This window comes from Cydia splendana, chromosome 10 (assembly GCF_910591565.1).
Source record: "Cydia splendana chromosome 10, ilCydSple1.2, whole genome shotgun sequence".
Lineage (NCBI taxonomy): Eukaryota > Metazoa > Arthropoda > Insecta > Lepidoptera > Tortricidae > Cydia > Cydia splendana.
In genome coordinates, this window is record NC_085969.1 from 12,212,885 (window position 1) to 12,225,319 (window position 12,435).

The following is a 12,435-nucleotide window of genomic DNA, read 5'->3' on the forward strand; positions in this document are numbered from 1 at the left end:
AATAATAGCGCTTTCGCTTTTACACCTACTGAAAAATACATAAGACTATCCCGTTCTGTCACTTAGTGACAGTAGCGCCACCATTACGATCGTGTAAGTAAATTCGTTTTTACAAACGGGCCTCCGCGTGCTTACGCAATGCGACGAAATTCAAAAACACGTTCTAACATTTTTGACAATACATCAAAATAGCCTACGTAATTTGGTCGGGTTCATTTGTTTACCTATGAATGGATTGTAGTGAACTTAGTAAGCTTCCAATAATTGCGTGATTAATGAAAAATTGAAACAAAAACCCTTATATATTATCATTTAAGTTTTTATTTTTATGTAGAATGATTTGAATGATAAAACGCATTTTTACAATGTGAAAAACTAAACAATCGATCTATTGATTGATCCAAACCATAAGCTATTCTAGACTGAATGTCCTACAACTTCTACATTTGGCTGTGTGAAATTTTTGTCTATGGCAATTTTACCAACTGTCAAGCTCCTAAGTTCCGTTGTAAACTGCAAAAAAAAGACGCTTTAACAAATATTAAGGCAAAATTATATCACTGAACTAAATTTAAAAATAGTAAGGTAAAAAGAAAGTCTCCGAGAGCTTCCATAATGATTTCCATCTATCGAAGAACCTACACGACCAAGAAAATGGCATTCAGACACTCACACGAATTTGCTTCTACTTATTTCATCAAACTAAATAGTCAGGGAACCTTTATTAGTGCCCGTATTTCTGATCCAGTGTACTTATTTATTTTACGTGCCTAAGTACAGACAGTGTCAGTGTGACAGTGCGAGTGAAATAAATACAAAGTTGGGAACGTTGGGAATCATTCCTTCTAGCAAGGTAAGGTTATGTTCTTGTTTCTTCTTTAAACAAGTTACTGCTATCGAGACCCTGTTAAATACATTTGAATATCACCAATCAGAAAATAATTGTTCGCAATTTGACTTACCTATCATTAAATCTATTTTTCTGACTGATCATATCTGTAAATGGCTAGCATTAGTTTCTTTACTTTCAACATTCTACTTTATAATGCCGACGCCTAGTGGATTGTATTTCCTTCTTTATACTCTTTATTCAGTAACATAAAGACATTTCTTTTTGATAAATGAAAGAGATCAAAGCAAAATCTGTATTTAAAAAAAATTACTTTGATTTTCGTTTTACTCTGTCTAATTAACATAATATTAGTCCTCCACTACAATATTTGTATTACAATAACATTTAAAAGCTATGTTTGATGTTTCAGTAAGCTGACAACTGCATTAAAATGATTCCCTGTGCTGATATACAAAACTGTTATTGAAGAGAAATAAGTTGAAATTATGGTGTGGAAAACTCCATTTGCTGATTTTGAAGAATATTTCCTGACCCTTAACAGTAAGTATAACTACCCTGTTACCATATAAATACCCTTAGGCTTGCCCTTACTGTACTTTGAATTATAAGTGTTGTTGTTGTAAAAGATGGTTTGACTAATTTTTTTTTTAAATAAGTGCTTCTCGAACCTGGAAATGCAATATATTATAAAAATCATAACTATATGATAGTGTCAGCTAAAAATAAACTGGTTTCTTTACATGTTAATGACAACTGATGATGAATATGTATTTTTCTCTTGAAAATGATCCCATAGTTGTCTGGTAACTTAAATAAAAATATGTGAACATAACCCTGGACCTGCCATAATTATTCCTGTTGTCGCAATAAACCTTACTGTTATGTGTAGACAATGAGGGTAGGTGTTGACTATTGTGTACCTACAAAGTAAGATAGTTAGAAAAGGCAGTCTATCAATGTGAACCTGTACCAGTACATGTATGACGTATATGTGAGGTGTGCAATAATTGTATTGTATTGCATATGTGCTTCGACCCCTAAACTATGAGTTATATTACTTACAATGTACGTTTCATTTTTTTAGCAAACAAAACCAACTCGATGGCTGTCTGCTAACCGGTGACATCTAAGCTGATCGGAGCAAATTCCCATTGTTGCCTACAAAGGCTCCTCCGAGTGTTTCGACACTACCCTAGTAAGTATAACAGTAATTTCTAGACTTAATCCTACTTAGAAAATAAATAAGTTGAAATTTTTCCATTTGTTCTACAAAAAAAACTTAAGATTTTTATTTTTTCTGTTTTCTTAACTGTGAAGACCCTACCTGTAGTAAATAATAAACCCTGTTAATGAGACTTATAAGTAGATTTTCTTAAATATACCCTACTTTAGCTAAGTTTTCCATAATTCCGGTTCCAGTGTTACCCGGAGGCTGACTTTGTCCCGGAGTGTCAAGGTGCCTTCACTGTACTTCGACTGACTGCTTCCATTTATGAAAGGTATTTCATCTCATTATATAAATACATAACTTATTATAAACTAAACAACCCATGACTTATGTCTGACACCAATATTTCAAATGCCTAAGTGGAGAGCTCTTGATGACAGTGCGGTGAGTTGAAAACTGTGCTTAGCCTACATACCCTATTCTAATTCTGTTGACTTAAGTAAATTTAATCTAGCTTATTTGTGACTTAACAAGTATGTCCTGCAAAGATTCTCAAACTTTTTTGGAATTTGAAAAATATGAAGTACTGCCTACTTTTGCATATTTTTACTATGTCATTATATTGACGATAATATTGTTGAAATTCGGGAGAGCACATGTGATGCTGTACTCATTTAACCTGAAAACATTTGTAATAATACCATGAATTGCGACGAATAAATGATTATGATTGCGCACGTGACAAACCCAGGCTGGTTTTGTTGAAGTGTCCACATATTTCATTACACTACACATGCATTAAAAATAATATCGCGCCCCCGCGAATGGATGTCTTAAGAAAAATGTGACATATTGCCTAAAAATCTAAAGCTATTATTTGAACTGAATTTTCTAATATGTACTTGTCTAACTTATTTCAGATTACCAAGGCGCTTGACTGCTACTGATACATGAAGACCCCTGTTTGCTGGCTTCATCTCAAGAACTTTGCTGCAAAAATGGCTGCTGTTACTGCTACACCCAGAAAAACTACAGAACAAAAGAATCCTTCGTTTTACGTTTTTATTAGGTACCTATTTAGTATGTTAGCTTAATCAACTGTATACTATTTGACTGTACTCGGTACACGATTGAAAAGTACCGTCAGTAGAACAGTACTGTAATCCTAACTAACCTATGATGATATACCCACTTTATAGTACAAATATGCTTATGTATGCACACTGTTCGTCCAGGTGCTTCGTGCGTTACATATCCTAATCGATTTTAATGAAATTATTTGAGCTGCTTCGATAGTGAGTGAGGAGACCACACAAGGTAGCTCGCTGAGGCTTTGATTGATAATGACAAAACAATAAACGGTAACTACACATACTTTAGCGCTATTCTAGATAAATATTGTGACTTTTAGGGTTCCGTACCAATGAGTATGTAGATAAATTTTCCGAACATGTGTATGTTCCACTAAATCTCTAATAATTATCGTATGACGTACTATTGCTGATTTTTAAACATACCATACATTACTCAACCTGGGTATTGCCTATTCAAGTCCAAGCTCATACATACATACATGCTTGTCTTTCCTATCTTATGGTAGCTAATGTATGATGATCGCATACAGTGACCAACAGCTTATTCCTAGCATGTGTGATGGTTATCCAGACCCACACTTAGTAAGATAATTGTACCTAACAGAATTATCTGTTTCTTAATACTATTCTATAAAAGTCAAAGCTATGGTAGGCCGTCAGATTTTTGGTGCGAGGCGCAAACGTGTCGATTATGCCTTCTATGAAATGGCAAAACCTACTTTGTACAAAAAAACGTACCGACGAGAACGGTAGATGGCAGCACCTGCCATGGCAATGCACATGTGTACACACGTTTCCGATTCAGCCCACAAGACGGCAGACGCCCCAACGTACACGGTCCCTATTATTTGTTCTGTAGGTTATAGAGTGATATTTTACCAGTAAACAAGCCGTCTAACAAAGATCTAACTCTAAAATCAACGCATGTGTACATCTATTATTTTTTTATGATATAGAAGGCAAAAGCAGACGAATGACTGATTTTATTTAATTATTTAACACGTTTTTGATTTTATATACATGATTTTACAACGAATAAATGAAATGAAATGACTCGCCTGAAGGCCCCGCCAACACCCCGCAAAACAGAGTTTGCAAAAGTGTTGCCGACTTTTAAGATGAGAAAATAAGAAAGTCGCAGAATACGCCCCCTGTACCTTAGTATTCTTTCGTGTAAATGAACTGTTACACGCCCCCAAAACTTTAGACTAAAGCATGACTTCTTACACAACTAGATATCTTCGCCTAGACTATTTTAGGTATTGTTATCTTATCTCTAGTCTATTAGTAACCCTGCCTACGTATGCTGCGTGGCAAAGACGCGGCTACTTCGAATCATGGACATTATTTGTATCTAAGTATGTATTTATTCATACAAGTATGTACTCGCCGCTAAGTACCCGCAGTACCAGCTCTGGATATGTGAAAAACTGACCCGAAAATATTTATTTATTTATTTCATTATTGTTATTGATACCTGCGATGAACTAATTTCTTAACGAATCTAAGGCGCGAGAGAAATAAGTCTGATTGTTTTCGGTGAAAATAACCGTAATAAGTGCTAATATTGCTATACATGCACCTACTTTAATTTTGTTACTTTATTTTTCAGGTATCACTGACGCAAGAAGATGGATTTATAGTTGTGATGACACACATCTTTAGCTGAGGAATATGAAAACAAATCCCTAATTACTGCGAGCAGAGAACGAGTAAAAATGTAGTACCAAAATCGTCAAGAGATGGCGCCACCTCCGAGATAGAACTCGCTAACGATGTGTCGACGTAGAATCATGACGTCGGAGATGCAAACTACCGATCGATTTGAAATGTTAAGGGAAAATTAGAGAGAGAAAACTTGGTCGGCTGCATAAGTGCATACGCATGCTGAAGTTACAGCAGTTTCGTTACGTACAATGTACATGTTATCAGTAAATTGTACATAGTGTTGTAATAAATACGCTAACTGAAATTACGTTGTTTTCGTCTACAGAGAATAACCCTTACTACAATAGAATAATAAAGTAAAAGAAAAATTAGATATATTTTTTTTAGTAATAAAATTAATGTTTCATGACTTTTATTTAAAACACAACAGAATACGAATCCAAAAATAAGCATACCCACTCCACTTTCACGGTAACAAAAGCCATAAAGGCTACTTTTTACATAGATATATCTTAAAAAACCGTAGTAACCCCAGGTAAACTACATCCTGCGTCACTTTGGCTCCAAAATGTAACCCATTGGGCTACTTTCTATTATTTATTTTTAGAAACCTCGGTATCCAAAATGAACCTAAAAGGAACATTTTAGATCCCTTGGTCACGGAACCAAAATTGTACCCTCCCCAAATATATATCTATAAATACCCCCTTAATAAATACATATAATAAACCCCCCATTAATAATTACCCCTATAATTTGGCATTGTCGTGATCGTCTAGCTAGCAGTTAGGACCCCCTCGAAGTGAACCGCGGAAACCTAGATTCTTTAATGAGTAAAGCTAAATTTTGGACTCGGTTTTTAGATATTATTACTTACCTAGATTTTAATTAAAGAATATTTAATATACTAAAATAATTTATGACGTAGCTAAGAAATAGAATGAAACCTTTTTATTTAATTATAAGAATAGGAAATACTACGAGTTTTATGGTGTAATGTAAGTGTCATTAAAAGAACCAAAACTAGAATGATATTGAAGATATGCAGCGTATATATGATAAATAATATAAAAATATTTGTTGATAAAATCCTGCTACGCCTATTAAGTCCCCGGGATAACATAGAAGTAGCACTCCTGAGGTAAGCTCATTTACTCCCTAGGATTTTAAGGATAATTACAGTTAACTATCAACTTCTAAGCGATGTGTGACTTATTCACACGTGCTACTCCTTATGCCCGATGCAAGTCTGGGAACTCTTAGTCCGATTACAAAATCAATCGAAACACCTAGCCTACCATTTTAGCCGGAAGGGCTATGACCAACACTTCGTAACATATGCGCACCTAGATGATGATGAAAAGAAGTGTCAAAGTATCCATCAGTCATCAAAATTACTAATCTTTTTTACATTCAAAAGCTAAGGATACGAATCCTTTAATCCCATTTCCCAGAGCTAAGAGTATAAACAGTAAATCTGATTTTTAGAGGTATAAACGAAGTACTAAGTTTATTTGTTAAAAATTAAACTTTATAAGACTAAGAATATCAAGACGAGTAGATATATTTAGCTCGAAACATCCTCTGGATTACTTCTGCCTGCCAAAGGGTCCCTAAAACAATCCTTTCTTCGATTTTCTATCTCAGAAAAGTCTGTGTTCCTAAACCCAGCTTGATATTAAAGAATTTGTTTTGTAAATACCTTAGAAACCTGATTACAATACCCAGTACTTCATTTCTACTCCAGAAGACCAGAATAGTGATAGATAAAATTGAAATATTACCTTTTTACCCAGATAAATTAAAATATTAGGAGATTTAGACGATTAACCACCTTACCGCATGACTTAAAATAATGATACCATATTTGAAGTCCTTAAAAGGAGAAATATATACCAACTTAACAGAAGCCCCATATTTAGTGTGTGATTCTACCCTATTCCTAAACGTAGGCCCTAATCTAGTATATTCAAAGCATAGTTCGTTCTTACCATCGACCTAATGCTTTGTAATATACACAAGTGTTGTCCCTACGAGAAGCTGTAATAGTTCGGCAGGCGAAACCGATAAAGCAACCTACAGGCCGGTGTGATTGTGTCCCCCCATGGCGATTTGCACAAAGGCAGGGTGGCAACATGGGTAACACAGGTCCCTATTGTGTCTATGAATGGTATAAATAAATATATTTAATATACAAGGTCTCCAAATACTGTAGGTTTCAAATGAGCAGAGATTACTCCCAATGGCGCGCACGTGACGCCCTCATTCTAGTCTATCAGTTGGGCATTGGAGGCCAGGAAGGGAGAGATATTTCACTATCTGTGTTGGTATAAAGATAGTGCCAAGTCAACCCTTATCTTGGTAACAAAACGACTCCTAACCGTTTCCCTTTAACAGCCGCAAGGTGGGAAGCGCTTAGTCGGACAAACTGTCAGTCCAAACAATGATCTGGCTTTAAAATTAGCAAAAGGGTATGAGAATATCTAAGTTTACTTTTACAAAAAGAACCCCACGCAAAATAAAACAAAACCATGAAATTCCCTTAAACACTGCCATTCTGAATCCACGCTTTGTAACGGTATTTTACCCCCAAAGCTGAACCCAGAAACACAGTATAGAAAACTTCACGATGAAACCCACACACAAGAAAGCAAAGAAACTCCGCCATAGTCCTAACTTAATTCCACAAAGATAGATATTATCTTCGTACAATCAAGCACAGACACACAATCTCCAAGCTTAAATTTACAAGGATAATTCCAGGTAAACCCAAACACAGAAAAAGTAGCAGAGAAACTTCACCCACCAGCGTTATGTACGCCCAAAGCCAGGGACATTGCTAGCCAAAGATTAGAGAATGAATAAGTCCGTAAGCAAGGCCCGCTCAGCCTTATATAATATCCAAATGGCGACAAACGTTTCAACGCTTCAAGAAGAAGAGTCATATATCCCCGTTTGTTTACTATTCGAAAGTGCTTATTCCCTGCATATTAATACTCATAATCGTTTAATGTTAGCAAGGTGGAGGCTATCAATGCAGTCATAAAAATAGCGACATGATCCTCTTAGAAGTAAAGATCTTAAATCCTTGTTTGTTTACTAAGTCATATGTCCCACTCATTAAGGCTCATAATCTGCCGAACCCAACGGAACCATACCCGAACAATACGATCATAAAACTGGCGACAGTATTCGAAATTCAAATATTTAAATCCTATTTTGTTTACATAAGCCTTATGTCCTACACTTTAACGTTCATAATCTATTAATGCTGATGAAGCTATTTTTCAACGATACCTACGCACACTAAAGCAACCAAAAGTATGTTTGAGTTAACATCTTTCCCTTTATGATTCCAAATATTGCGTCCGTACTGAGGTATTTCATGTTTATTTTTATAATAATGTATTAAACATATAATAGAAGTTAATTATTTAATCATTGTAACCTTTTATCTACCTCACGCTTTTTGAATTTTGCGGTTTAAAACGATATCAGAACGTCACCGCGCCTATACCTGTCAAAGTCAATGTAAACAACCTTACAATATTTGTTTTCCTAAGCAAATTCTTGTTATTATTTTGTTTTTACTAAGTTAATTAGCAATTAATTTAATCGTGGATACATATGATAAAGACTAGACTATGAAATCAAGTGCATCGAGTTACCATCGTTTAGATCTTTCAATGAAAATCAAGAACGTAAACCCACGACCGGCAAGGAAGCTCCCGGAAGCTTTCCTTCACCGCTAAAATGTAAGTTTTTATTGATAAATGAGCTTAATATTACGTAATAGGCATATGGCCAGTCACAGTGTTAAGGGACCGCTCGGGTCGTCAGATACCGATTTTCATCAAGATCGGATCAAAAATAAAGAAGTTCAAGATGGCGACCATTTTGTTCTATTTCGACTTCAGAATCGTGTTAAGGGGCCTCTCGGGTCCTCAGATATCGAGTTTCATCAAGATCGGATCAAAAATAAAGAAATTCAAGATGGCCACCGTTTTATTCAATTTCGACTTCAGAATCGTGTTAAGGGGCTTCTCGGGCCCTCAGATATCGAGTTTCATCAAGATCGGATCAAAAATAAAGATATTCAAGATGGCGACCATTTTGTTCAATTTCGACTTCAGAATCGTGTTGAGGGGCCTCTCTGGTCCTCAGATATCGAGTTTCATCAAGATCGGATCAAAAATAAAGAAATTCAAGATGGCGACCATATTGTTCTATTTCGACTTCAGATTTGTGTTAAGGGGCCTTTCGGGTCCTCAGATATCGATTTTAATCAAGATCGGATCAAAAATAAAGAAATTCAAGATGGCGACCGTTTCGTTCAATTTCGACTTCAGAATCGTGTTAAGGGGCCTCTCGGGTCCTCAGATATCGAGTTTCATCTAGATCGTATCAAAAATAAATAAATTCAAGATGGCGACCGTTTTGTTCAATTTAAACTTCAGATTCGGGTCCTGAAATATTGTTTTTCTATAAACAAAAAAAAAAAAGAATATGGCCAGAGTTGCATAAGACCGTCAGTAAATTTTCGAATTTGGAATGTTCTACATCGCGCTATCGAAATTTTTCCTGTCGCGTATATATACCTCCGAGTCACTTATAGGGTGGATGGTTGGGGAGGTGGGTCTTGGAATCCGGCCGCAGGCCACTGGCGTTGCCTAGGACGCTCATACAACAGAGCCAGCCACAACAGACAACGGTGCCATTGACACTAACAGGTCGGGCGAAGCCCGACATTCAGCGCGCTTCGCGCGCTGCTTCATACAGCGCGCCCGCGGCGCCCCGCACACTGTAATAGGTCGGGCAACTTTCACACTAACAGGTCGGGCGAAGCCCGACATACAGCGCGCTCCGCGCGCTGTTATATACATGGCGCCTGCAGCGCCCTGCGCACTAATAGGTCCGACATTCAGCGCGCTTTGCTACATACAGGGCGCCCGCGGCGCCCTGCACACTGTAATAGGTCGGGCGAAGCCCGACATTCAGCGCGCGCTGCTACATACAGGGCGCCGGCAACGCCTTTCACACTAACAGGTCGGGCGAAGCCCGACATTCAGCGCGCTTTGCTACATACAGGGCGCCCGTGGCGCCCTGCACACTGTAATAGGTCGGGCGAAGCCCGACATTCAGCGCGCGCTGCTACATACAGGGCGCCCGCGGCGCTCTGCATACTAACAGCTCGGGCGAAGCCCGACATTCACCCTGTACACTAACAGGTCGGGCGAAGCCCGACATACAGCGCGCTCCGTGCGCCGTTATATACAGTCAGCGCGCGAAGTTACATACAGGGCGCCGGCAGCGCCATTCCCACTAACAGGTCGGACGAAGCCCGACATAAAGCGCGCTCCGCGCGCTGTTATATACATGGCGCCTGCAGCGCCCTGCGCACTAATAGGTCCGACATTCAGCGCGCTTTGCTACATACAGGGCGCCCGCGGCGCCCTGCACACTGTAATAGGTCGGGCGAAGCCCGACATTCAGCGCGCGCTGCTACATACAGGGCGCCGGCAACGCCTTTCACACTAACAGGTCGGGCGAAGCCCGACATTCAGCGCGCTTTGCTACATACAGGGCGCCCGTGGCGCCCTGCACACTGTAATAGGTCGGGCGAAGCCCGACATTCAGCGCGCGCTGCTACATACAGGGCGCCCGCGGCGCTCTGCATACTAACAGCTCGGGCGAAGCCCGACATTCACCCTGTACACTAACAGGTCGGGCGAAGCCCGACATACAGCGCGCTCCGTGCGCCGTTATATACAGTCAGCGCGCGAAGTTACATACAGGGCGCCGGCAGCGCCATTCCCACTAACAGGTCGGACGAAGCCCGACATAAAGCGCGCTCCGCGCGCTGTTATATACATGGCGCCTGCGGCGCCCTGCACACTAATAGGTCGGGCGAAGCCCGACATACAGCGCGCTCCATGCGCCGTTATATACAGTCAGCGCGCTTCGCGCGCTGTTACATACAGGGCGCCGGCAGCGCCCTTCACACTAACAGGTCGGACGAAGCCCAACATACAGCGCGCTCCGCGCGCTGTTATATACAGGGCGCCTGCGGCGCTCTGCACACTAATAGGTCGGGCGAAGCCCGACATTCAGCGCGCTTCGCGCGCTGCTACATACAGGGCGCCCGCGGCGCTCTGCACAGTAACAGATCGCTGTTACATACAGGGCGCCGGTTTACACTAACAGGTCGGGCGAAGCCCGACATTCAGCGCGCTTTGCGCGCTCTTACATATAGGGCGCCCGCGGCGCCCTTTACTTTAACAGGTCGGGCGGAGTCGGACATTCAACGCGCTTCGCGCGCATACATACATATAGCGGGCATTAAAAGCTTAGCACGCTCTTCATCACGTTAGAACGGCCAGGGTCCGGGTCAAGGCATCCGACACTTCGTTTTCAATAGAAAGCATCACGTGATCACCGGTCACCTCTCATAGAAATTTCACCCAAAAACCTCACCAAATATCACCAAAGGGAAGGGGGGATCAAAAAGTAGACTAAGGCTCCTCTGTCCATCCGTCTCTCACCAAGCTGTATCTCACGAACCGTGATGAAATTGAAATTTTCACAGATGATGTATTTCTTTTCCCGCTAGTATAACAACAAATACTAAAAAGTAGGGAACCCTCGGTGGGAGTGTTTTTTGGTTTGCCAATTTATCTAACATCATCATTTATATTTGTTTATTTGTTTTTTTTTTATAGAGGGCTATACTTGCTCTCTTATGAATTATGATACAAACGCTCGCCCGAGCTCAGCAAGTGATGACAATAACAACCCCGAAATGGACTGAAAGGCTGTGCCAGAAAAACGATCGGAAAAATAAATCAGGGATCACTGCCGTTATTTATCACATCGTCTCGATTTTGGTTTCATTTGAATTGATTTATGATTGGGCCGTTTTCTGCACATTAAAGGATGGCTCTATCAATGTTTCTAGTTGATCGAGTGGATAAATAATAGAGTACCTACTTACATGATAAGTTATTGAGGATGTAATAGCGAACTGTATTTAGGTAGTAAAATTGCTTGTATAATGAGTGACAATGACAAAAGCATACAAAGTAGAAGTAAATAGGTGTTACTTATCCCTTAATATTTATGAAGATTGACTTTAAAGGGCGTTTCTCAGAGATGACCTTCGGTGCCTGACTTCGGTGCGAAATTTTTTTTTTAACTTATTAGATATGCGAATTTATTTCTAAAAGTCTAGCCTTAATATAAAAAATATTGGTAGTGGAGGCCTCCATTAGAACCTTATAGTATTTAAGATATTTGAGATTTAAAAAACACCGAAATCATGTGCAGGCACTGAAATCAATTGGCGTCACCGAATTCAATAATGCATACACAAAAATCACATTTCAATTTTATATCTCAATCATATTACATTTTAATCATATTTTTCATTCTTATTTGATTATAAGCGATTTAACAAGGCTAATGATCTCGAAAGCTTACATAATTTAATAGATAAAGACCCAAGATTTTAAAATAACCTAATTACGGCTTATAAAACAACATCTCTAGAAGATATCCCACACTATTTGACTGTCGCCATATAATAGGGTGATGGGCGATGTATGGTCCTGGAACGAGTTTCAGACATGTCGACCACAAATTCGCACATTAGTGCC

At 39.3% G+C, this 12,435-nt stretch overlaps 1 long non-coding RNA gene across 1 annotated transcript; it reads left to right on the forward strand.

Annotated features, from left to right (window-relative positions):
- Positions 1-1,198: 1,198 nt before the first annotated feature.
- On the forward strand, positions 1,199-2,352 carry LOC134794579 (uncharacterized). Its single transcript, XR_010144682.1, has 3 exons — positions 1,199-1,393; positions 1,938-2,048; positions 2,273-2,352. It is a non-coding gene; the product is annotated as an uncharacterized LOC134794579 (long non-coding RNA).
- The last annotated feature ends 10,083 nt before the right edge of the window (positions 2,353-12,435 follow it).